At 38.9% G+C, this 27880-nt stretch overlaps 1 protein-coding gene and 1 long non-coding RNA gene across 10 annotated transcripts in view; one reads left to right on the forward strand and one right to left on the reverse strand.

The window, feature by feature from the left end:
• Positions 1-27880, forward strand: part of LOC149747281 (uncharacterized) — a 368282-nt gene that overhangs the window by 263656 nt on the left and 76746 nt on the right. The window contains exon 4 of the long non-coding RNA XR_016388110.1: positions 18481-18567. This is a non-coding gene — a long non-coding RNA (uncharacterized LOC149747281). The remainder of the gene's footprint in view (positions 1-18480; positions 18568-27880) is intronic.
• Positions 1-27880, reverse strand: part of RNLS (renalase, FAD dependent amine oxidase) — a 322501-nt gene that overhangs the window by 188724 nt on the left and 105897 nt on the right. The window lies entirely within an intron of this gene.

A 27880-nucleotide genomic window follows, 5' to 3' on the forward strand; every position in this document is an offset into this window, starting at 1 on the left:
GGCTTGAAGAATTTAAATTTGAGGCAGCCATCCTCATTTATGCTGTTGTTTGAGCGACATGGTTCATACTACACACCCCAGTGGCTGCCCCCACCAAACATAACATATAACGGTTGTTTTTATAAAGAGTTTGGAGATTTATGTAGCTAAAGGAGGTAATAAAGTGTGACAAAATCATAATACTAAATGTTAGCTCATTATCTGAAGCCTTGGTCCACCTCAAGGAGGAGAACAGCAGCAGGGGGCAGGAACAATGAAGATGAAGATGATGCAAATCATTAAAGAAAACCATTTGCTGCCTCAACTGCATAATAAAGCCGATCCAGCCTGCTGTAGCCCTACATTCACAGTAAACCTAATGAATTTTCTGCTGAATGAATGCAATGGCATTCAGACCAATGTAATGCATTGTCTTTGGTGTGAGGTCCATTACAAGAAAAAGGATGTGGGATCTATGGGGTTTCTGCTGTTGATATTTTGTGATTTTTAGCAGAGGGTTTATGTTTTAACTTGGACCCAGCGGGTGCAGTTTATTAGGATAAATTCCTCCATTAACTGTCAGTCCTCAATATCTAAATGTCTTTGTGAACACAGCGTCCAGATTTGACCTCAGAGGCAGCAGGCGGTGGAGAGGAGGCATGCCATCTGCTCGTGTTGAGTGCCCTACCACAGACGCACAGGCAATCAGTGTGCTCATCTTCCATTCTGGAGACTTCGGGGCCAGCCAGACTATCTGAAGATAATATGCCCTCTTATATGCACCGTTCAGCCTGAATGGTAGCCTTCTGGGTAGCCTCTCCTGATTCCCCACCCGAATCCTTTTCCCCCTTAAGGAGCCTGTCCTCCCAGGACATCCATTATGGGGTAAGCATAAGAGGGGCCCCTGTGCCCCTCTGGACTAGCCTTGCCTTCCAGCATGGCATATTAGCCAAATGGGTTTCAAATTGTTTTCACTGGTCTTGCCCCACAATTCTCCATCTAGGTGCTCGGCCACCTCCATTCTGCAAATGCCAGGCACATGTGCAGCAGAGACCTAGCAAAATCTACCACGTGCCATATGAAACAGTTGGCTCTTTTTGTCAATTCTGTTGGGCAAATACCAAATGGAGCATGGAGCTTCTTTTTTATGAAGCAAAGGCCCTCCTTGCACACAGTTCTTTCCTCCTCTGTTAAGACCTTCTCCCTCCTCTCTGTTCCTCTCCATCCGTCCATCTCCAAACACTTCCCAGGACCATGCCCACCCAGCCCCCAGGGCCAGCCTCTCAGGAGTTCTCCCAGCCTTACTCAGCAGCAAGAACCACTGGGAACAGTTCTCTGTTTTCTGCTGAATTCTTATTGTGCAGCAAGGACATACTACTTGGTTGGCTAATTTTCTTTTTCTATATAGACACCTTGAGTTCAGTGTGCTAAAACTCTCTGGAAAATGGGACTTTGTCTAATTTGTCATTCTCTCTCCCTATAGAATACTGCACAAAGACTTCAAAGAACAGTATTTGTCTATTGATTAAGATAGAGAAGAAAACCATGATAACAGTCCTCAATCTCGCTTTGAAAAGAGCAAATGTGATCCTCAATTCTAGTTTTGCCCAGGTTTATATTTTAGAGATGAGCCTCTGGCTAGAAGCCAAAGGGCACATTCTCCAGGGATCACTAGAAGATGGCTTATAAAAATGAACAGCAGAAGGCTTTTTGAGTGAGGAGTAAAAAAACGAAGGAAGGACGGAGGGAAGGAAGGAAGGGAGGAAGACAGGGAGGGAGGGAGGGAGGAAGGAAGGAAAGACAGACTACACCGTAGCATGGGCCCGCAGAGCTAGAACTTCAACTTAATGCTTCCAATATTTTTTCAGATACCAGAAATTCACTGTTCAATGGAAAATTATGGTGTGAATCTTTCTTTCTTTCACTTTGTTGTTGTTGTTGCTGTTTGGATGGTAGGGATAGAGAAGAGAGAGGATCAGGTGGTGAGGGTGGAGGGTGGGGGAGGTAGGAGAAGAAGAAGGGGAAATGACTGTTTTCAAAAAGATTTGCAGTAGATAAGGGGTTCTCCCCTCCCTTTTCCTTTACTTTTTAAATTTTGCTATTAAAAGATGCATTTTACAGCATCCCTATTTTCCAGCAGTTATGTCCTTTGATGGAAACATGTTCTGATGTTTATAGTCATTAAGTCTGTCAGTGGGTAAATTCAGTGTTCAATTTAGAGACATAGCCATGAGACCAAACCCACCACTTTTTATTGGAAATGTCAGGACTAAGGAAGAGAGGCAATTCATTCATTTTAAGCCTATATCGATGGAGCAGTTTGCTCTTTTTTGTCTGTTCGGTATTATGCCAGAGCAGAACTGCTGTGTGTACCTCTGCTACTAGAACGGTCCAAGCAGCCCGGGAGCTTGCTAATCAATTTTAGTTAGAATCAACAGAGCCCCAAGACATGGTTAAGAAACTCAAGGTTTTCAGTGATGATAGCTGAAAAGGAAAACAAATGATGGGGCCTACTCTTCTCTGTTTCCACACTCCTGGGAGGAGGACAAATAATGTTTCCTGCCAACAGAATGTGATGTACCAGTGACTTCTCTCCAGCCCAACTTCAGCTCTCAGGCCAGCCCTCTGTTCACTGAAAGGTACTTGTGTACCTACATAACGGTGCTCACGATTAAAGGGCACTGGATCACTTCAGACATTTCACAGTACTAAATACACTGTTAGGCAGAACTGAAATTGAGGTGACCTCTACAATTCCCAGCTCGGAAATATATTAGCCACTGAATAATTACCTCACATCCTAGACACATTTTGGTATCTTTCAGCCTGGCACTGGAAACTGAAGGCAAAAAGGGAACAAGCAAATACGGAGGGAGCATTTGTTGAGTTCAGCATGGTGCCGAGTCATTTACCAGTTTATTTAATTCTCACCAAATCCCACTGAAAGATGAGTTTTTATGCTTCTTTTACAGAAGTGGAAACTGAGGGTCAGAGGGGTAGAAGAACTTTGTAACCCTACAAGAAAGTGGTGTGGCCAGGAAAGATGCCTGAAAAGCATCCCTCCAGGGAAATCTGTTCGTTAATAGACAAAAGAGAAATCTGATCAGTATATTTTTTCTTCTTTTCTTACTTCCATTTTCTTTCTGGCTACATGAAGAACAATGATACCTACTTCAAGCATTTGTTACAAGGCATAAATGAAATAGCTCATGCTATCTCTATGTTTGTAGTTCCCTCTGCCTGACGTTTTTGCATAGCTGACTCCTTCTCTTCTTTCTTGTCTCAGCTTAAATGTCATTGTCTCCAAGAAGCCCTCCCGGGTTACCCATCTAAAGCATCCTCAGCCTCTTGGCTTGCTATCACATTTCCTCTTATCATCTTCATAGCACCTATCACAATTTGTAACGATCTCATTATTATCCATCTTCCCACAGAATGAAGCCTCCTTGAAAAAAGGACTGTTTCTATGTTGCTTATGCTCTACGCCTAGGGCTTAGCACAGCGCCTGGCATGCAGTTGCTGCTCAAAAATACTGGTTGAGTGAGAGCATGAACAAATAATAAATCACCTAGACATTTAGAGCTACTAAATACACAGAAGTTCCCTTCTATTTCCTCTGACAGTTTCTGGGTTCACTTCCGTTTGACCTCATTTTTCATCATGGTGACCAGTGATCCAGAACCATGTTACACTGAGATCCAACTGAAGCAGGAGAGGAACGCTAGCCTTGCTCCTGCTCTGTAGCAAAAGGACTTGGGCTGTTTTTCTCTTGTTATGGAAAAGAGGCCTTTCTATTTTGGGCCTGAATGGAGAAAATGTAAGTGGGTAGAAATCGAAGATCTGGTAACTCCTGTGTCTATAGAAGGGTTGAGAGACTTAATGATGGGAGGGAAGAAATGGCTCCTATTGTACAAAGAAACTTGCCCTAACGGTCCCCCATCTTCCTTAGAAAGCTTCTGAAATGCTTCTCCATGGTGCCAGTCTGCCCTTAGCTTGCAGGTCATAGCAACAGTCAAAAGCCCTCAACTTCTAAACTTAGGTTCTTCCCTCAAGACTTGGATCTATCCAGAGCTCAGATGGGGAAGGAAGGGTTGCCTGTTCTCGGACTGAGGAGTGAGAGGAGGCCCTCACGTGCTTTCAGCTGGGCTCTGCAAATTCAAAGTCAAGTGGGGGTGAAAATGGATGGTCTGACCACCTCATTAAAGTGTCTGCCAAATTTTAAGCTACAAGACTTTCTCCATGAAAGTCATCTTCTCTTTTACTTAGGTAACCTTTCAATAATTACAGCACAAAGCATTGCTCAAATGTTCGTGGTCCCTGTGAAGCTTTCCCTGGCTTTCCCAGGCACATAGAAGAGCTCTCTGATTTCCTACACCACCATCTCTGTGCCTTTTACAGGACTGACTTACTTTGTGTAATACTCACATTCTTATGCGTCTTGGACTAGTTTATGGTTCCATGGAGGTAATGTGTTTCATACATTTTTGCATCCTTCAATCAAGATCCCAGTATCTTGTCAGATGCTAGGAATATAGCAAGTGCACAATATATAGTTATAGGATATATATTTGAATAGTAGAATTTTGGAGCTAAAAGGGATGCCAACTAGTGGTTTGGTATTTTACAAAGCCCAAAGAAAGATGAAGTTATTGCCCCAGGTAGCTACAAAGTAGCAGATGGGAGATACTCTAATAAATATTATTTATTACTTGGAACTAAATCAGCATGATAAAGACTTCCCAAAAGTTTTAAAATCTAAAGCAATTCGAAATACTTTCTATCAAATTTTAATGTTTAGATTAAAAAAAAACTTTCACAGGGTTTCAAAAGATCGTATGTTTTATACTTCTGAGAATTTGTCAAATAATGATTGTCCTATAAATGTGTTAGTTTTTCTATAATCCTTGAAAATACCTGCTTGATAAATTCTAATTTGGGTTAATATTCACTACTTTATATTTACATATGTTGATAAAATGTTGACCAGATATTAGGTGTATAGACTATATTAGATAAAATTTGAAGTGAGATCACTTCTAGTTTTAAAATGCTATGCATCTATGAGCTCTTCTATGTTGATTCCATCTTAGTGAGCTTTTATTGGCTGCTTAAAATATTCCAAACATTATGTGCCGGACACTGTACCAGTTACTGGGGAAATAAAAAATACACTTTATTTATTTATTTTTGCGGTACGCAGGCCTCTCACCGTTGTGGCCTCTCCCATTGCGGAGCACAGGCTCCGGATGCACAGGCTCAGCGGCCATGGCTCACAGGCCCAGCCGCTCTGCAGCATGTGGGATCTTCCCGGACCGGGGCACGAACGCGTGTCCCCTGCATCGGCAGGTGGACTCTCAACCACTGCGCCACCAGGGAAACCCAATAATACACTTTAATAAATAAGATAGACAATCCCAGTCCTCAAATTACTCACAGTCTAATAGCGGAGTCAGGCATCAAAACAAACAAACAAAAAATTATTTTAATGAGTGCAGTTGTACAATGGAGGCATGTACCTAATACTGTGAGAACACAGAGAAGGGAATAATAACCTGCCTGGGAGGAGTTGGAGAATGCTGTCTTCTAAATAACCTTTTTAAATAAATTGGAGTTGGAAGTTGAGGATCAAGAACTTATCATAAATTAACTCAGAGTAAATGAAAATATTTGTCTTGCTGAGAAAAAAAATAGACGAGAGGAAAGCCTGCAAAAATCAAGGTAGTATCTCAAGGTGATGAAACAATTTATTATATTCTTAATCTCCAGGTAGTGTGGTCTTGAATTATAGGGACTTTATTTAAAAGTACATGATGGATTTAATGGTATTAAATGAATAATTCAAAGTAAATACTTGCCACCTGTATTTTCTTTTCTTGATAGATGGGAAACCATATTGCCTATATTTAGGTTTTTCTTGTTTGATGTAACTAATCAAAGAATTAACCTTTTCTTAAATAGACAGTGTTATGGGTTGAATTCACATGTTGAAATTCTAAGCATCAGTACCTCACAATGTAACCTTATTTGGAAATAGGGTTGTTGCAGATGTAATTTATTAAGATGATGTCATACTGGAATAGGGTGGACCCCTAATCCAATATAACTGGGGTCCTTTGATAAAAAAGGGGAAATTTGGACACAGACATGCACACAGGGAGGAAGCCATGTGAAGATGAAGGCAGAGATTGGGGTGATGTTTCTATAAGCAAAGGAATACCAAGGATTGTCAACAAACCACCATAAGCTAGGTGTTATGGACTGAATGTTTTTGTCACTCCTCCTGCATCCAAAATTCATTTGTTGAAATCCTAACACCCAAGGTGATAGTACAGTATTAGGAGGTGAGGCCTTTGGGACCTTGAAGAGATCCCTTGACCCTTCTACCATGTGAGAAGGCAGCCATCGTTTATGAACCAGTAAGTAGGCTCTCACCAGACACTGAATCTTCCAGTGTCTTGATCTTGGACTTTCCAGCCTCCAGAAGTATGAGAAACAAATTTCTGTTGTTTATTAGCCACCCAGTCTATGGTATTTTGTTATAGCAGCCCAAAGAACTTAGACACTAGGGAAGAGGCATGGAATAAACTCTTCCTCACAAACCTCAGAAGGAACCAACCCTGCTGACACCTCAGTCTTGGAATTTTAGCCTCCAGAACTGTGAGACAATAAATTTCTCTTATTTAAGCAACTCAGTTTGTGGTAATTTGCTACAGTAGCTGTAACAAACTAATACAGACTATAAATTCTTTTTAGGGACATGGTGAAGGACAATAAAAATTTTAAACTGGACTCTATACAATACTGGAACATTAACTCAATTGAGAAAAAAAATCTAAAGGAGTTAAGAAAGTACTACTCCTTTTCCAGGTTTTCTACCTAGTAACTCCCTAAAGCATTCAAATATATAACATATACTTTTTAAAATTTTTAATTTTAGGTCAGTCTAGCATTTGGCTAGAAAATTAAATACAGTTTTTATATCTCTTCCTGCTAGGTTCTTGGAAAGCTACTCTTGTGGTTGTGTGTGTGTTATTCTTTGGAAACTTAAATCTGTGAGGGCTTTGAGCTCTCAAAATAATTGGCTTTTACAAAGTAAATTTTTCTTTAACTTTTCCTCTTAAGGTATAATATCGACCATTATTTCAAACAAATAAACTTTGAGGATGTGGAACAATAGAAAGAGCACTGAACTGGCTGTCTGGAGACCAAGTGTCTAGCCTCAGTTTTGGCCCTAACAAACTGTGTGGCATTGGACCAGTGCTTAATTTTCAAATAGCTACCAGATCAAGAAAAACTTGGGTCAGAGTAGCTTTTGATATTGGCCATGACCCACAGTTTGCAAAAATTTCTATTGGAAGTGGATATGCTTCAAAACGAGAAAGAACTAACAGAAAGCTCATAAGAAAGGCACTGCAAATCGATATCATCAGCAAGGAAAGTAAATGATGGCGAGAAAAATATCCCTTTATTTTCTTCATTTTAACAAAAGAATCCCTGCTTATCATTTCCCCCTCCTCAGTGTACAAAGGCAACCTTAAAATATGAGTTAACAAAAGCAAATGATTCAAAGCTAGTATTTTGTTGTCTTTAAAGTTACAGCAGTATCAGATGATTTTATAGCCCACTGGGGCCAGAAAAATCACTTGGAAGCAGAGTGTACCTAAGTGAGCAAGTTGTACTACATAAAGTGGCAAATGATCTTAGACAATTACAGAAACCTTTATATATCAATCAGTACCCTGGAGACAGCCGATAATGTTGGCATATACTGCTAAAACTGTCAGCAATAAGATGTGAGGAAAACCCAAACCAGAACTTTTAACAAATTATGAGGTTCTGAAAAAGAGCAGAAACCTCTGTGGTAATGGCTTACATTAACAATACAGCTGCCTCTTCAAGATCCCCAAGTCATAAAACACTTAACAGTGAGGAACTGAAAGAAAAACATGTGCACACTACAAGGAAACCAAGATCAGGAGAAACTGCCTTCGTATGGGAGTATGGTGGCTGCCAAACACAATGTTGGAGACTGGCAGTCCCCAATGTGAAAGCAGACTCAACCATAACACACTCATAGGTAAGGGCCGCAAGTGGGCCTCGTCATCTCATCCACATAGCATGGTACCTAAAGGTGGTTCAAATTGGGATGTCTGGGTTTGAACCACTAGCTGCGATGACATAAGCAAGTAGCTCAATTTCTTTATATGTCAAATATAGCAGCAGTGAAATATTATATAATACCCATATAATCCATCATATAGGCTGTTGAGAAGATCAGATTAGTTTATGTAGGTAAATCACCTCGAAGAGTGCCTGGTAATTGAATATCCAATAAATGTTAGCTTTACTACTTCTGCTCCTATTGCTACTACTAGACAATGTCCTTGTCAAATAAAACAAGACCATTTTTTTTCCCCAAATATTCAGATAAAACCAAAAAGAATAATGGCAAATAAATTCAAGAGTTGTTATTTAGGTTCAAGTCCCTATGCTTCCACTTTGTTCATGTATTAATTTTGATTTATACAACAAATATTTATTGAACATGGTGCTAGGGCAGTGTGCTACATACTTGGGTTCCAACAATGAATAAGATACATAGTTTCTAAACCCAAAGGCATCACAGCCTAGTAGGAGAGTAGACAGACAGAATTCTGAGGAGTTATGTTTGAGCCATGTGGAACATACAGAGGGAGTACAAAGAGTGAGGAGGGAGGAACACTTGGTCCAGATTGAGTGGGTGGGGTGATGGTCAGGTGTCATTCCCTAGAGGTGACATCTGAAATAAAATGTGAGGCAATACTGGTTTAGTTAGAATAAAGATGGCCAATCAAATTGGGTAATACCCAGAACACCTTGGTTTCCTCTATCACTGACAAAGAGCCTAATGTATGTTTTTTTTTTAATTAATTGTTTTTGGTTGCATTGGGTCTTCGTTGCTGTGCACAGACTTTCTCTAGTTGCGGTGTGTGGGCTTCTCATTGTGGTGGCTTCTCTTGTTGTGGAGCACGGGCTCTAGGGGTGTGGGCTTCAGTAGTTGTGGCACATGGGCCCAGTAGTTGTGGCTCGCGGGCTCTAGCAGGCTCAGTAGTTGTGGCGCACGGGCTTAGCTGCTCCGTGCCATGTGGGATCTTCCCAGACCAGTGCACAAACCTGTGTCCCCTGCATTGGCAGGTGTATTCTTAACCACTGTGCCACCAGGGAAGTCCCTAATGTATGTTTCTAAAGTTAATGCCTACTTTTGTTTTTTCTTCTATTGGTGGTTGCTTATGGAATCTTTATGTGTCATGATTTTATATTTGCTCTTTCAAAGGAAATATTACTTTTAATGATTACAGCATATATTAGTAAAGAGTAATTTGCTTCAGTCATACTTATGTAAGGTCTTTTTGGATGCATGAAATCCTATAGGGCCTCGGGTTGACCACTACTGACCAATAAATCAGAAAATTTTCTAGACTTAGAGCCCTAGGGCAGAGCTACTCTGGGCACCAGTGTATAACTGGGTTTTTGCTATGCCACAGTCAGGCAGGAGGTAAAAGTGATGATGCTTGCATCCACTGTGAAAGGGAGAGAAAAAAGATAGGGGAAAGGAAACAGTATGAGCAGATGGGATGCTAATGAGAGACAATAGATGATGTATTGTGAGAAGTCTAATATTGTCCTGCTCAGTATGCCATTGGAGGAACAATCTAAACCAGAGAGAGGAAACAGTTCCTTTCTGAAAATGAGGAGAGGTTATCTCAGAAAAAGTCCCCAACACCAATAAGCAGAAATCAAGATTTTGTCATGAAATTGACCAACATTTATCTTAACACGTACTTCTGACAGAGACATTTTAGAAACTCCTTAAGAAATTTTCAGTGGAAGCCTACAAATAGTGAATAGGTTTTCTATTTTTCAATTCAGCTTTCTTCTTTTGTAACCCACCTTTTAAAAACTGTGCAACAGACAGGATCTTCAAAGAACAGAATTCTGTCCCACCCTAGTTCTGCACATAAAAAATAGCAAAGAACATTTTTATTCTTTCTTATTGAGTTGTGACTCTCAAAACGCATTTCCTTAATTCCAAGAGTCCACCAAATATTTGATAATTTAAACATTTGGTTTAAAAATATACAAACAGACTAGGTTTCATTTCTTAGAAATCAAGAGCACTTGAAGAACAAATAGAGAGAGATGCAAAGAATGCCTGAGCATAGTAGATATTTCATTCCTCTTAAAACCACACTTCACTTGCTCAATGAAAAAAAAATGTCCTTTTATTTTTAAAACCTCTTTCAAGCTGAAATTACCTATGTCCAAGCCATAGCCTAGAGCAAAATTTTACAGCTGAGTAACAAACCTTTTAAAACTTAGGTTTATAATGTAAATGCTGTCCAAGAGTTAATTACAGTGGGCTCCAATAGGGTATCATTTTTTTCATCAGCTTGGAGTTTGGAGACAACACCATCTTGAGGTGACCATATTTATTCCGAACTTAAGACTCTATAATTTCATTTTGTTGGGTTGTATGGCAAAAGCCAGTGAGCAGGGCCCTCCTTTCTTTACTTTATAGGCTCCGTTTGCACAAAGGTTTCAGAAAAGAAAAGTTCCTGTAAGAGAAGTTGGCATCAATAACAGTTTTAAATTAGGACGGCCTAAGGCAAAAAAGATGTCCTGCTTGCTCTTAAGGGAGAAATCACCCGTACACTCTTAAGAAGGACAAAATTTAATAAAAGTTTAAATCTTAACTGTCTTTAGACTTCTTTTAGGACTTTGACAGGGTAGGGTTTACTCTTCCTAGGAGGTCTGTTTTCTGAAAGAACACCTGGCACTTCATCAACAACTGTAGAATTTAGCCTGAGACCTAAGAGACTGGGCGAGATATTTACCAACCTTCTGTCCTAAGCTAGTGCTTCTCAAATACTAGAATCACCTGGGGGAATTAAAAAAAAAAACAAAGAACATCTGCCTGAGTCCCAACATTGGAGTTTCAGATTCAATTAGCGTAGAGTGTAGCCTAAGGGTCAGAAGACTTAAAAGCACCCGAGTGGATTTTAAGGGGCAACCAAGACTGCTCTATGTCCTTCTACTAAATGGGGAGACCATGGACCAGCAGCGTCAGCATCACCTGGAAGCTTATTAGAAAGGCAGAATCTCAGGCCCCACCCCAGACCTGATGAATCAGAATTTTAACAAGATCTTCAGGGATTTATTTGCACATTAAAGTTTAGGAAGCACTGTCTTTTACTACTACCACCCCCAAATAACCTCCTGACAGTCTGAGAGTCAGTCTTACAAGAATTCCAAAGTACTCACTAAAAATATGACCCACCTTACATTCTATGAAATAAAAATAGTAGATAGGGAGTGTTCTTCATCTGATTAGGAGTTGGAAAAGAACAGCAGGATAGGACTGAGACGGGTGTCTCGAAAGCTTTCTGAGCTCTGGATGCAGGACAGATACAGAGCCAGAAAGTAGGACAATGGGAGGGAGGGGAGAAGGGCAGGGAAGCCAGTGGCTGAAATGAGTTATGACTCATCAATGTTTATAATGTACCAGTCATTACATATTTTGAAAATCATCTGTTTTTCTGTTTTGCCCCACCTCCAGAGCACTCCTTGTCATTACCTGAAATATGCCAGGCTCTTTCCATCACAGGATCTTTGCACTAGATTTTGCCTATGCCTGGAATGCCCTTCTCCAAATCTTTGCATGGCCAACTACTCCTTAGCCTACAGATCTCAGCTTGTCACTTCCACAGCAAACCCTTCCTTGACTACCGATTCTAAAGTGCCCACCCAGCATTTTATAACATCATCCTCATTTTAATTCTCTTCATTGTACATCTTACATCTAATAACTTCCTTATTTGTTGGCTTATTCTCTCTCTTCACTCTTTAAAATTTATACTTCAGGTTAATAGGGACCTTGTCTTATACAGTGCTGTATCTGCATTCACTCACTCATTCAACTGGTATTTACTGTTTATTGGCCATCTATAATGTGCAGGTACAGTTCTAGATGCTGGGGATAGAGTACTTTTAACAGTGCCTGTCCTATAGTAACTGTTCAATAAATATTTATTGTCAAATTAACTCATACTCTTCTAAATACAAACACATTTTAAAAGGCCATTATAGACTATTCAAAGTGCTCTGAACTGGAGAATTGCAAATGCAGTTTCTAGTTACAGAGAGTTCATATTCTACTATAAACAATAGACATATATACACCTAACAATAATACAACCTGAAAAGCACTGAAGTAGCCTTCAGAACAAAAACTATGGGCATGAGAGGGGTGAGTCAAGAATTCTACTTAGGAAAGTATTGAGGGGAAGCAGTCTTTGGGGACAAATTCAAGAGGAGGGGACATTTCTAGTGTACTTCGAAAGGTAAACCAGGTGGCACTAGGCAGAGAAATGACAGAACATTCTAGTCAGAGGACCAGGCTATGCAAGAAATGTTAAAGAAAATGAAATGGGTGAAGAGGCTAATGGGGCTGGAAGGAAAGTTACATTCAGGAAGAAAGTGCCAGAAATAATGCTGGAAAGTCATATGGGGCCCAAATGTGAAAAGTATATTGTCAATGATATTTTGATTTGGTGTACCTTTATGAAAAATAATTTAGTTGTATGTATCAGGAGTTTTTAAATTATTCATTCTGTTTGACTCAGTATTCCCACTTTCTAGAATTTATTTAAGGAAACAATCACATATCTGGACAATAACTTATGTTTAAGAATGTCTATGGGCCTGTGGTGACCTAAATGGGAAGGAAATCCAAAAAAGAGGGGATATATATACATACGTACAGCTGATTCACTTTGCTGTGCAGCAGAAACTAACACAACGGAGATTGGCTCAAGATGGCGGAGTAGAAGGATGTGCTCTCACTCCCTCTTGCAAGAACACCAGAAACACAACTAACTGCTGAACAATCATCAACAGGAAGACACTGGAACTCACCAAAAAAGATACCCCACATCCAAAGACAAAGGAGAAGCCAAAATGAGATGGTAGGAGGGGTGCAATCACAATAAAATCAAATCCTATAACTGCTGGTTGGGTGATTCACAAACTGGAGAACACTTATACCACAGAAGTGCACCCACTGGAGTGAAGGTTATGAGCCCCACGTCAAACTTCCCAATCAGTGGGTCTGGCAACAGGAGGAGAAATTCCTAGAGAATCAGACTTGGAAGCCTAGCGGGATTTGACTGCAGGACTTCGACAGGACTGGGGGAAACAGAGACTCCACTCTTGGAGGGCCCACACAAAGTAGTGTGCACATTGGGACCCAAGGGAAGGAGCAATGACCCCATAGGAGACTGAACCAGACCTACCTGCTAGTGTTGGAGGGTGTCCTGCAGGGGCAGGAGGTGGCTGTGTCTCACCGTGAGGACAAGGACACTGGCAGCAGAAGTTCTGGGAAGTACCCCTTGGCATGAGCCTTCCCAGAATCTGCCATTAGCCCCACCAAAGAAACTCCCATAAGCTTAAGAGCTGATTTCTCAGCAGAAACTCTACAAGGCAGAAGGGAGTGGCATGATATACTTAAAGTGATGAAAGGGAATAACCTACAACCAATATTACTGTACCTGGCAAGGATCTCATTCAGATTCGATGGAGAAATCAAAAGTTTTACAGACAAGCAAAAGCTAAGAGAATTCAGCACCACCAAACCAGCTCTACAATAAATGCTAAAGGAACTTCTCTAAGTGGAAACAAAAGAGAAGAAAAGGACCTACAAAAACAAACCCAAAACAATAAAGAAAATGGTCATAGGAACATACATATCGATAATTACCTTAAACGTGAATGGATTAAATGCTCTAACCAAAAGACACGGGCTTCCTGAATGGATACAAAAATAAGACCCATATATATGCTCTCTACAAGAGACCCACTTCAGACCTAGGGGCACATTCAGACTGAAAGTGAGGGGATGGAAAAAGATATTCCATGCAAATGGAAATCAAAAGAAAGCTGGAGTAGCAATACTCATATCAGATAAAATAGACATTAAAATAAAGAATGTTACAAGAGAAAAGGAAGGACACTATATAATGATCAAGGGATCAATCCAAGAAGAAGACATAACAATTATAAATATATATGCACCCAACATAGGAGCACCTCAATACATAAGGCAACTGCTAACAACTATAAAAGAGGAAATCGACAGTAACAAAATAATAGTGAGGGACTTTAACACCTCACTTATACCAATGGACAAATCATCCAAACAGAAAATTAATAAGGTAACAAAAGCTTTAAATGACACAACAGACCAGATAGATTTACTTGATATTTATAGGACATTCCATCCAAAAACAGCAGATTACACTTTCTTCTCAGGTGCACATGGAACATTCTCCAGGATACATTACATCTTGGGTCACAAATCAAGCCTCAGTAAATTTAAGAAAATTGAAATCATATCAAGCATCTTTTCTGACCACAATTCTATGAGATTAGAAATGAATTAAAGGGGAAAAAATGTAAAAAACACAAACACATGGAGGCTAACCAATACATTACTAAATAACCAAGAGATCTCTGAAGAAATCAAACAGGAAATCAAAAAATACCTAGAGACAAATGACAATGAAAACACGACAACTCAAAACTTATGGGATGCAGCAAAAGCAGTTCTAAGAGGGAAGCTTATAGCAATACAAGCCTACCTCAAGAAACAAGAAAAATTTCAAATAAACAATCTAACCTTACGCCTAAAGGAACTAGAGAAAGAAGAAGAAAGAAAACACAAAGTTAATAGAAGGAAAGAAATCATGAAGATCAGAGCAGAAATAAATGAAATAGAAACAAAGAAAACAATAGCAAAGATCAATAAAACTAAAAGCTGGTTCTTTGAGAGCTGGTTCTTATCAAACAAAATGGATAAACCTTTAGCCAGACCCATGAAGAAAAAGAGGGAGAGGACTCAAATCAATAAAATTAGAAATGAAAAAGGAGAAGTTACAACAGACATCGCAGAAATACAAAGCATCTTAAGAGACTACTACAAGCAACTCTATGCCAATAAAATGGACAACCTGGAAGAAATGGACAAATTCTTAGAAAGGTATAAACTTCCAAGATTGAACCAGGAAGAAATAGAAAATATGAACAGACCAATCACAAGTAATGAAATTGAAACTGTGATTAAAAATCTTCCAACAAACAAAAGTCCAGGACCAGATGGCATCACAGGTGAATTCTATCAAACACTTAGAGAAGAGCTAACGCCCATCCTTCTCAAACTCTTCTAAAAAATTGCAGAGGAAGGAACACTCCCAGACAAATTCTATGAGGCCATCATCACCCTGATACCAAAACCAGACAAAGACACTACAAAAAAAGAAAATTACAGACCAATATCACTGATGAATATAGATGCAAAATTCCTCAACAAAATACTAGCAAACAGAATCTAACAACACATTAAAAGGATCATACACCATGATCAAGTGGGATTTATCCCAGGGATGCAAGGATTCTTCAATATATGCAAATCAATCAATGTGATACACCATATTAACAAATTGAAGAAGAAAAACCATATCATCATCTCAATAGATGCAGAAAAAGCTTTTGACAAAATTCAACACCCATTTATGATAAAAACTCTCCAGAAAGTGCACATAGAGGGAACCTACCTCAACATAATAAAGGCCATACACAACAAACCCACAGCAAACATCATTCTCAATGGTGAAAAACTGAAAGCATTTCCTCTAAGATGAGGAACAAGACAAGGATGTCCACTCTCACCACTATTATTCAACATAGTTTTGTAAGTCCTAGGCATGGCAATCAGAGAAGAAAAAGAAATAAAAGGAATACAAATTGGAAAAGAAGAAGTAAAACTGTCACTGTTTGTAGATGACATGATACTACACACAGAGAATCCTAAAGATGCCACCAGAAAACTTCTAGAGATAATCAATGAATTTGATAAAGTTGCAGGATACAAAATTAATGCACAGAAATCTCTTGCATTCCTATACACTAATGATGAAAAACCTGAAAGAGAAATTAAGGAAACACTCCCATTTACCACTGCAAACAAAAGAACAAAATACCTAGGAATAAACCTACCTAGGGAGACAAAAGACCTGTATGCAGAAAACTATAACACACTGTTGAAAGAAATTAAAGATGATACCAACAAATGGAGAGATATACCATGTTCTTGGATTGGAAGAATCAATATTGTGAAAATGACTATACTAACCAAAGCAATCTACAGATTCAATGCAATCCCTATCAAATTACCAATGGAATTTTTTACATAACTAGAACAAAAATTCTTAAAATTTGTATGGAGACACAAAAGACCCCGAATAGCCAAAGCAGTCTTGAGGGAAAAAAATGGAGCTGGAGGAATCAGACTCCCTGACTTCAGACTATACTACAAAGCTATAGTAATCAAGACAATATGGTACTGGCACAAAAACAGAAATATAGATCAATGGAACAGGATAGAAAGCCCAGAGATAAACCCATGCACCAATGGTCAACTAATCTATGACAAAGGAGGCAAGCATACACAGTGGAGAAAAGACATTCTCTTCAATAAGTGGTGCTGAGAAAACTGGACAGCTACATGTAAAAGAATGAAATTAGAACACTCCCAAACACCATACACAAAAAAACCCTCAAAATGGATTAGAGACCTAAATGTAAGACCGGACACTATAAAACTCTTAGGGGAAAACATAGGAAGAACACTCTATGACATAAATCGCAGCAAGATCTTTTTTGACCCACCTCCTAGGGTAATGGAAATAAAAACGAAAATAAACAAATGGGACCTAATGAAACTTAAAATCTTTTGCACAGCAAAGGAAACTACTAATAAGACGAAAAGACAACCCTCAGAATGGGAAAAAATATTTGCAAACAAATCAACGGACAAAGGATCAATCCCCAAAATATATAAACAGCTCATGTAGCTCAATATTAAAAAAACAAACAACCCAGAAGAAGACCTAAATAGACATTTCTCCAAAGAGGACATACAGATGGCCAAGAGGCACATGAAGAGCTGCTCAACATCACTAATTATTAGAGAAATGCAAATCAAAACTACAATGAGGTATCACCTCACATCAGTAAGAATGGCATCATCAGAAAATCTACAAACAACAAATGCTGGAGAAGGTGTGGAGAAAAGGGAATCCCCTTGCACTGTTGGTGGGAATGTAAATTGATACAGCCACTATGGAGAACAGTATGGAGGTTCCTTAAAGAACTAAAAATAGAATTACCATATGACCCAGCAATCCCACTACTGAGCATATACCCAGAGAAAACCATAATTCAAAAGGTACATGCAACCCAATGTTCACTGCAGCACTATGCCAGGTCATGGAAGCAACCTAAATGCCCATCAACAGACGAATGGATAAAGAAGATGTGGTACATATATATGATGGAATAATACTCAGCCATTAAATGGAACGAAATTGGGTCATTTGTAGAGACGTGGATGGATCTAGAGACTGTCATACAGAGTGAAGTAAGTCAGAAAGAGAAAAACAAATATCGTATATTAACACATATCTGTGGAACCTAGAAAAATGGTACAGATGAACCAGTTTGCAGGGCAGAAATTGAGACACAGATGTAGAGAACAAACGTATGGACACCAAGGGGGGAAAGCCGTTGGGGGTGGGGGTGTGTGATGAATTGGGAGATTGTGATTGACATATATACAGTGATGTGTATAAAATGGATGACTAATAAGAACCTGCTGTATAAAAAAATTAAAAAATAAAATTAAAAAAAAATTTTTAATTTAAAAAAAACGAGAGAGAATTTTTATGTGCATTAATAGGGACTGGTTAGGTTATGGTTCAGCCATATTGTAGAATCCACGTAGCTGTTAAGATTGAAGTGGATCTGTTTCTACAGTGGATGTGGATCGATGTCAGTAACATTGTTGGGTGAATAAAGTTGCAGAGCAATGTAAAAAAAAAAGAAAGAAAGAAACTAACACTACATTGTAAAGCAACTATAGTCCAATAAAAATTAATAAAAAATAGCCTATTAATGGAAAACAAAACAAAACAAAAACCCCAAAAAACAAAAAACCCCTCCAAAACCAACCAAACCAAAAAGAATGTCTGTGGTTAAATGGTTAACAGAAGCTTTCCCCCTTTCTTCAAGAGTTACCTGTGTAAAAAATTAATAAGCAGAAACCTAAATTAAATACAGTTGGGAGACCAAAAGAGGGGGGTCCTCATACCCTGTAATGATAGCAGAGTCCAACAGGAAGAAAGACTCCTCTTACTTTTTGGCAAGGACTCAGCCAAGGAAAAGCCATGGACTCTTTGTTTACCCTAGCCCTCCCAACTTCCTTTTCCCCTCTATAAAAGAGTTCTTCCCTTGCTATGTAGGGCCCTACACGTGCCTCACCATGATTGCAGACCCTGAACTGCAATTCTCTGCTTATTCCAAACAAACTCATTTTTGCTGGAGAAATAACTGGCTGTCTATTTGTTTTAGGTCAACACCTGGTAACCTGATGAGGGGGCGTGTCAAGTATGTTGACAACTAGTCAACACAACTTATGGGAAAACTGACCCTGGACAGGTAAGTGGCATCTATACTAGGAGAACTATAAATAGCTGACAGGAACCATAGCTTTGAGCTTCCCCGAGTGTGGCTCTTGTAACTGAACGTGTCCTTTACAAGGCCCCTGAAACCTATCCCTATGGATTTGCTGTAAGAGCTACTGGCTTCTTTAGGGGGGAATAAGGCCTTTAAACCAGGACAGATCCCACACTTACCTAATGTGCATCTCATCGTGTTGCACATGAATTACTATGGACCACTGCAAGGATTCCTATAGGAAAGGGATGACCATCACTGCCCTTCTAGCAAGCCCTGTTCCTATCCTATACCTTTTGGAGTAGAATGATGTCAAATGTGGCCTTGTGAGTCTGAATGTTGAGTTGAACCAAGAAGAAATCCTGATGCTGAATGTGCAACCTAGAACTTTTTAAAACCAAAACTGAGGACAGACTAAATGCCTAACAATGGTTCATTCACAACATGGACTATATGCAGCTCTAAAAGCTCATGTTTTTGAAGAATAACGTCAATGGAAAATAAATTTTCATGCTATATTAACTGAAAAAATATAATGTGAGAATAAATATATGGTATGTATATACAATATTTGTTTTTATAAAACCCACAAGGAGTTTCAATCAAAAAGTACAGAAAAAGAGAGTAAGGCAGCATATTAGACATCCTGTATTTTGTCACCTTTTCCCTCCTCTCTTCTTCTTGGGGCAACTAATTCTCCCCACTCTAATATTTGTGATTCTTGCCATTTTGGCCATCATAGAGCATAGTGCCCTGGCCACAGTACTCAGTCTATGTCCCAGGCTGGTCAATCAAGATATCTTATTTCCTTTTCCATAGTGGCTGTTTGGGGCGTGTTGCTCAGGTAGAGTCAATTAGAATCATTCCTGGGCATCTTGAATGTTCAAATATTGGGACAACTAAACTGAGGCTCTTGATTTCTCTTTGGACAAAGATGAGAAAATCGCTGCTGCCAGTGACCAGGTTGCTAAGATAGAAGAAGAGGCAATAGTTACCTTTCATTCTGTGGGCTTCCCGGGTATAGACAGTCAAGAGGAGTTATATGGTCACATAATCCAAGAAATACTGAATAAAGAAGGGCTTTTTTTTTTTTCAGGTCCTATTTAATAAACACATTTCCACTAGAACAAGGAGAGCATGCAACATGCAGTGTCTGTCAAATTTATTTAAACAACAAAACTTTTCTTTTTTTGCTTTTTCTTTTCTTTTTTGAGAAAAGCTGCTAGCATGTCTGCTGATAAGATTCATTTTTAGAACACAGAAAAGAAATGCTACTCTAAGAAAATAATGGATCAGTCCATTATTTTCTTCTTTGTGCTTTGCTTCATCTTATACATTTTCTACAACTAAAATATTATGTTTAATAAAATTTTGTAAATTATCTACAACTAAAAAATTATGTATATTTATATATAAAAGTATAATGATATTTAATACATTGTCTGCTTCTATCTGTGAAAGGATGCAGGCATGCTTTCCTTTCATAAATATATTAGTAGCATTACTAACATAATAATACTTTTTTTGCCCAAAATTTAGGATCAAGAGTACCTCCCCTTTTACCAATGGAGGCACACAATTTTTATTTTTAATTTGAGATCCCTGCCTTCCCTGTTTTCATATCCTTGCATGAGGGTAGCCAAGTTTATCATGTAATCATCATTCTAGCATATTAGGAGAAAAGAAGTTGTTACCTGTTCAGTAAATTAATGAATCTTACTGCATTTTTTAGTTCCTATGCAAATGTGTGTATATATAGATATGGCTTACAAAAATGGTAACATATTATACAATATTTTCATAATTTAATTTTAAACTTAATAATATATGATAGGCATCCTTCCATGCCAGTATACAGGGCTCATTAACAACTCTTTATTAGCCTAGTATGAATTGTAAGGATGGAGTCATACAGACCTTAGCTACGTGTCCTCATTTAACCTCTAGGTGCATCAGTGTTTGTCTAAGTGGGGATAATTTACCTACATGGAAGATTTGCTATAAATTTAAGTGGAATACTGTAAGTAGAGCACTTAGCACAGGGCTAGAACAGAATGTGCTCAGTAAATGGGAGCTTTATCATTGGGATTAGTAATAATTAAGGGATGATTCTATTAATATTGCCATCAATGGATGATTGGGTTATTTCTAATTTTTGCTTCTGCAAACAAGACAGCAACACATTCAGTACACCCTTGTGTAAAGATTTCTATAAAATAAACTCCAAAAAGTGGAACTGCTGGGTCAACAGTATGTTCATTTTAAGTTTTTCTAACACTGCCAAATTTCTTTTCAGAAAAGTGTTTTCAGTGGGCACTATCACCAGCAGAGGATGCTACTTGCTGCCTGCCTTTCTGGAAAGGCAATGTGGCAGGGAAGGGATTTTAGCAGGCACTTGAAAATGACTAGGCTATGGTGAGGCAGAAAAGAGAAGGCAGTCCTATGCGGGTGTGTCAGGAGTTCTCAACACCATCTTTTGGCTTGATGATTCATGAGAAGCACTCACAGGACTCAGAAAAGCTGTTATATTATTGGGTTATGTTTTATTACAGTCAAAGGATACAGATCAAAATCAGCAAAGGGAAAAGGCACAGGGGGGAAGCCCAGGAGAAACCAGGTACAAGCTTCTAGGTGTCCTTCCCAGTGGAGTCTTATGGGGACAAACTTAATACTCCCAGCAACAACATGTGACAACCCATGTGAAATGTTGCCAACCAGGAAAGCTCACTTGAGCCTTGGTGTCCAGGATTGTTACTGGGGGTCAGTCACAATAGACATGTAGAGCCCACTTGACTGATCTCAGCTACTCAGAGTCTAGCCACCCACTATAGCCAAAACAGGTTTTCACCATAAATCACATTGTCAGGATACACTTATCTGGTCAAACTGGTATGCCAAGGCCTCAGGCATACAAGTAGGTTTTTACCATAAATATAGTAGGGTCCAAGGCCTTAGGCATACAAAAACACTTATCAGGAAGAAAATTTCAGGGGTTCAGAGGTTATCTCCCAAGAGCTGGCCATGGACTAGAACTGAAGACAGGCATTTCTTTGGAAGGTGCATGGTTTGAACAACCCAGGCCTGCTGAGTTAACCCTTTTCTGCCCATGGGGAAATGGCATGAGCAAAGATAGGGAGATGGAAATGCATAAACCATGATTGAGGAAAAGTGTAAACTAGTATGGTTAAAGAGGAGAGCAGAGGGAGGTTAAGTGGAAATGTAGCTTGGGTCAAGAGTCTTCAATGCAGATAAGCATGGGATTGGGGACTATTAATTGATAGTGGTTTAAAAGCTGAGTTGGAGTAAAAAGAATCTGGATTCCAGGGAATATTTTGACAAGGCAGAAATAGGAGGTCCTGAAGCAGTGTGATAGCCATGGAGATGGAAAGGACCTGTGCAAGAAACAGTGAGAAGCAACCACAGTAAGACTTCAACAGTCAATGAAAACAGGTGGACAAAGTAAGGGGGAAGTAGTGTTAACGCATCTTCTAGGACTGTAAGTTCATGTGGTTATAGGTAAAAGCCTCTGTTGACAGAAATAAGGATGTCAGGACAGCCTCCAGATACATTCATATATCCGACAGCTATTTATCAAGGGCCTACTAAATGCTAAACCAATTGTCTTCAAAGTACAGTCCATGAACCACCTGCACTCCATCACCTGGGGAGCTTGCTGACAAAGCATATTACGCCCTTCAAGAGCTACTAAATTCAGTTCTCCAGGACAGGGTTTGGAAATCTGCATTTTCAACAAGCTTTCCAGATATTCTTATCATAACTAAAGTTCGAGATTCTCTGTTTTCAGCAGTTCCCAGAAAATCATTTGTATATCTGATTTTAAATATATCTCAAGTTGTGAAAATAGGAAGGAGAAAAAACGGTATAAAGAAACAGACACTTTTTTCTTTCAGGCAATTCAGGATGGGAGTTTCAAAGTTACGTACAAGAATGAGGCTGAAACTGCTACTGCACTTTTTTGGGGTGGCAAAAAAAATGGTGGTGGGCCTTGATGTTAGGAAAGGATGGCTAAATTGTGCAGACTTGGGCATGTTCAAGTGTATGGTCCAGGTATGCAATCTATGATTATGAAAAGCACAACTCTCCTTTAGCAAGTGTAACAAGGTCTTTTGCCCAGCACAGCCTAAAACTGCTACAGAAAAAAATAAGACATATATTTTGGAAATAAGCACATTTAAAAGATGCCTTTATATGTGAATCTTATTTAAATGTGGACAATGCTTTTGTATGTTTATGAAAAAGATTTTTTAAAAATAAGCAGCAAAGATTACAAGTGACAGCTCAGAGCTTGGTATATAAGACTAATTAAATAAAAATCCAAGTATATATATTTTCCTCTCTACTAACCTCTTTACCTAGCTTTCCCCATCCCCCGTTTTTTCCTTTCCTAAATGAGTCCTTTCCACTCCTGGTTGACAGTAAAGAAGACAGCATGCTCCAGATAAGGCAGCTTTCTTCATTTAATATAATGTTGATGGTTTCTTTCATTGAGTTTTAGCATCCTTCTGAAAATCTGGCAAACACTATGATACATGCTGTCTCCATTAAATGTATTAAAAGAACATTCAATCAGGAAATTAGCTAACTATTCTTTAAATAAATTATATTTGAGATGTTACATATAAAATATGATAATTCTGAGAGGAAATCAAATTATGCATAATATTTTAATGTACTGTGTTGAATAGAGTGAAAAAAGCATAAGCTTTAGAGCCAGACAGATATCAGTTTGATTTATGGCTCCAGATTCAGGGAAGTTATTTAGGCTTTCTGAATCCATTATTAGATTCTCATCCATTATCATCGTTTCTGAATGGGGCATCACTGGCATGTGAGGCAGGATAACTCTGTTGCATGAGGTGGTTCTCAGCATTGCAGGACAGTTCTCACCACTATACTCTTTGTTTTAGCTATTAAATCCTAGTAGCATTCCCAACTCCAACTTCAGGACAACCAAATGTCTACAAATTTGCAAATGCCCTCAAGGAGGTGCTTGTTAAGAGCAAGTGCCTTAAATGGATTATAATAATACCTCTTCAGTTGGAGCATTTTCCTGACACTTCTGAGTAAACAAAGAGGTAGTTAAGAGAATGCACTGAGGTCAGTCAGACCTGGGCTAAATCCCAGCCCGGTCAATAGTGGCTGTGTTGCTTCATCTAAGCCTGAGCATCTCATCTATACAATTATGATAGGAGCAATACCTGACACAGACGATTATTGTGAGAATTCACTGAAATAATGTGTGCTCAGCACTAAGCACTGAACCTGGTGCAGAGTAAGACCTCAGTCAAGCCAGCCATAGTTCCTACAGTCATTACTGTTATTAAAGCCAGGTGCCTGAGACTAAGGAGAGGGGAGGTGGCAAGGAAATAAGACACCTTGTTTAAGAAGTTCTGCAAAAACGAGAAAGTGGGAAATAAAAAGTAGCTAGAGAGCGTAGATTTGTCAGCTTCCCTCGCCCCGCCCCCCCAAGAAAGGAAAACGCTGTGTATATTTGAAGACAGGGAAGATAGAAAATGGTGAAAATGAGGCTGAGACTCAAGAGTATAGAAATGGCGGCTATGTGAAGAAATGTGATGAGGAAGCCAGCAGGCTTGGGCACACAGAAAGAAAAGAGATCACTGGCGTTCCGCTGGGGCTTTTCCAAACGTGAAGCTGTGGAGTCTGCCTACTTTCATGGGGATTTTCACCTATTCCACACTTTATCAGCGCCTCACTCTCAAAGCAATGGCCAGCAAGCAACAGAGCTGCTTTAATGTTATCAAACCAGGAGAAAAAAAAGAATCTGGACTTGAAAGATGTGCTGGTTTAATAAGGGAGACCAATCTACTAGGAAGTGAAGCAATCTCGTCCCCATAACTTGTTCCTGGCACTGGATCTTGGCCTCAGAGCTGATATCTGAGAGCCTTTCAAAGACCACTTTTACAGTTTCTTTTTGGATGCTTCTACTCCATTCATTTTTTTTTTTAATTTTTATTTTATTTTATATTTTTTAACATCTTTACTGGAGCATAATTGCTTTACAATGTTGTGTTAGTTTCTGCTGTATAACAAAGTGAATCAGTTATATGTATACATATATCCCCATATACCCTCCCTCTTGTGCGTCCCTCCCACCCTCCCTATCCCACCCCTCTAGGTGGTCACAAAGCACCGAGCTGATCTCCCTGTGCTGTGCAGCTGCTTCCCACTAGCTATCTAGTTTACATTTGGTAGTGTATATATGTCAATGCTACTCTTTCACTTGGTCCCAGTTTACCCTTCTCCCTCCCTGTGTCCTCAAGTCCACTTTCTATGTCTGCGTCTTTATTCCTGTCCTGCCCCTAGGTTCATCAGAACCAGTTTTTTTTAGATTCCATATATATGTGTTAGCATACGGTATTTGTTTTCCTCTTTCTGACTTACTTCACTCTGTATGACAGTCTCTAGGTCCATCCACCTCACTAAAAATAACTCAACTTCATTTCTTTTTATGGCCTAATATTCCATTGTATGTATGTGCCACATCTTCTTTATCCATTCATCTGTTGATGAACACAGGTTGCTTCCATGTCCTGACTATTGTAAATAGTGCTGCAATGAACATTGTGGTACATGACTCTTTTTGAATTATGGTTTTCTCAGGGTATATGCCCAGTAGTGGGATTGCTGGGTCGTATGGTAGTTCTATTTTTAGTTTTTTAAGGAACCTCCATACTGTTCTCCATAGTGGTTGTATCAATTTACATTCCCTCCAACAGAGCAAGAGGGTTCCCTTTTCTCTACACCCTCTCCAGCATTTACTGTTTGTAGATTTTTTGATGATGGCCATTCTGACCAGTGTGAGGTGATACCTCATTGTGGTTTTGATTTGCATTTCTCTAATGATTAGTGGTGTTGAACATCCTTTCATGTGTTTGTTGGCAATCTGTATATCTTCTTTGGAGAAATGTCTATTTAGGTCTTCTGCCCATTTCTGGATTGTGTTGTTTGTTTTTTTGATATTGAGCTGCCTGAGCTGTTTGTATATTTTGGAGATTAATCCTTTGTCAGTTGCTTTGTTTGCAAATATTTTCTCCCATTCTGAGGGTTGTCTTTTCACCTTGTTTATGGTTTCCTTTGTGGTGCAAAAGCTTTTAAGTTTCATAAGGTCCCTACATTTTCTTTAAGTACTTTTAAATGACTTCTTTAACCCTCAGTTGCCCTTTCGTTTTTCCTCTACCTTCATGAGTAGCACTAAAAAACCTTTTCATGTCTGATTTATTCCAATGTCCCTTCAGATCCTAATTTTACCTTTCTATGCCAAGAAGAATTTTCCAATACAATAATTTTAAAGTCATCCCTCACATAAACTGCAGAGGTTCATTCCAGATTCTCTGTGATGATCCAGAAATCATAAGAAAAATGTAGTCTCTGACTTCTAGGAGGTGGGGCTTTGTCTTGACCAATTGGTCATATATTTTTTTAACTAAAAGAAAAAAAACCATGATATTAGAAAAATGGTAACATTGACTACAGTGGTAACAGTATAGGGCATGTTTCAAAAGTTAAAAAATAAGGAAAAAAATCAAGTTTGGAGAATCATAATGCTGTACTAAAGCTGTGTAAGAAATAACTGAAAAGTTAAAAATAGCTATGGAATATTTTTTTCATAGTCTTCTCTACAGGACACTCTGCAGATACTCTACAAATCCAGGGATTTATGAGATCAGAGACTCTGCTTACCCTTCTCCTACCCAGGAGGTTTGCAATGAAGTCCCTGAGGAGTCCTGAAGAACCCAGACTTATTTTATAAGTTCTTCCCAAACTTATTTAAGGGTAGTATGCACTTTTTATGGAATACCTATTAATATCCCACAGAACTAGTGTTCTGTTGACCAATGTGGTGAAGGACCAGAATTTAGTTTTTGTCTTTGTTTTGGTTGTTGTTACAGTTTTTCATTTTTTAGAACTTCCAATCAATTGATGACTAAGATTTTTGTTAAATACAGAGGCATATGTATGGATGTCATTGCAATGTCAAATTACCAGGAAAATTTCTAAGCCCTTACTCTCAATCTCTGACTTATCCTATCCTAGATTGGTAGCAAAATGTTTGCAGATGGGCACTGGTCCATGGATTCCACAGAGAAGCAGCTGAGTCATTCACTGTGTACCACCCTTAAACTTGCTGGAATGCATATAGCTAGGAAGAGGACAAGGGAGTACATAAAATAAGCTCCCCCATAGTCCAAAATGAGTAGGTGACATATTGAAAAGCAACATGCTTTTATCTTGAGGAATGTTCATCAAAGCCACTTTCTAAATCAACAATCTTGTAGTACTTCAAAGCAGAAGTCTGGACACAGTATAAACTACCCTCATTGATTATTGTTTGAGAAGAATGCATCCTAAACATGAATCACTTCCCCTATAGATGTAGGTATCAGCAATAAAGAAAAGACAGCCAAATTCTTTCCATTATCTATTTTTTAAAAATCTGCATAAATGGGTTGAGAGGTGAGTAAGAGAAGCCAGTTCTCCATTTTGTGTTTGCTAGGGTACTGATGTTCACAAAACATGCAAGCCCAAGGCATGGTTAAACAGCAAATGCAATGTCGTTCCTTAACTAGTAAGGTTTGCCGGAATTCACATCTAATTAAATCTTTTTTGAACAAGGGATATGTCTCCGTAAGTGCTTTATGCTGTGTTCCTTTGCCACAAAAAGGTTGACTGCAATAATAGTATGACTTTTTTGCAGCAGTTAACTTACTATAATATACATGAAACTCAAATTTTTGGATTAACCCAAATAAGAATAACTTAAGCAAATTTTAGTTTTGTATCAATGTCATTAAATGATAACTATTTATTATTAGGAAAAGAACAGGAGAATGGCGCAGTGTGGCCTAAACTGACAGCAACAATTCAGGGACATTCCATGTCTAGATTTGCCTCTTAAATAGTAATATTCAGTATTTGTTCACAGAAAAACTAATAGAGCAACAAAGCAGGTGCCTATCACCTTGAGGAATTTCCACCATGGAGGCTAAAAATGATGGTGATGATGGTGACCACAGGGATGACAATGATAACAGTGATGGAAAGGAAAATGGTGAACAGGGATACTGATGATAGAGATGACAGGGCTGATGGAGATAAAGGGGATTCAGAGATGATGACAGACAATAACAGCAGCATCTCACCCTCCCTGATCATCCTCTGTGTGCCTGGCACTGGACTAAAGGTTTTATATGCATTGCCCCACTTAATTCCCACAATCTTCCTATGAGGTGGGCACTGCCATTGTCTCTGTTTC

The sequence above is a fragment of the Delphinapterus leucas genome, chromosome 16 (genome assembly GCF_059928025.1).
Source record: "Delphinapterus leucas isolate spDelLeu-1000000601 "Yukka" chromosome 16, BTC_Dleu_Yukka2, whole genome shotgun sequence".
NCBI classification, from domain to species: Eukaryota; Metazoa; Chordata; class Mammalia; order Artiodactyla; family Monodontidae; genus Delphinapterus; species Delphinapterus leucas.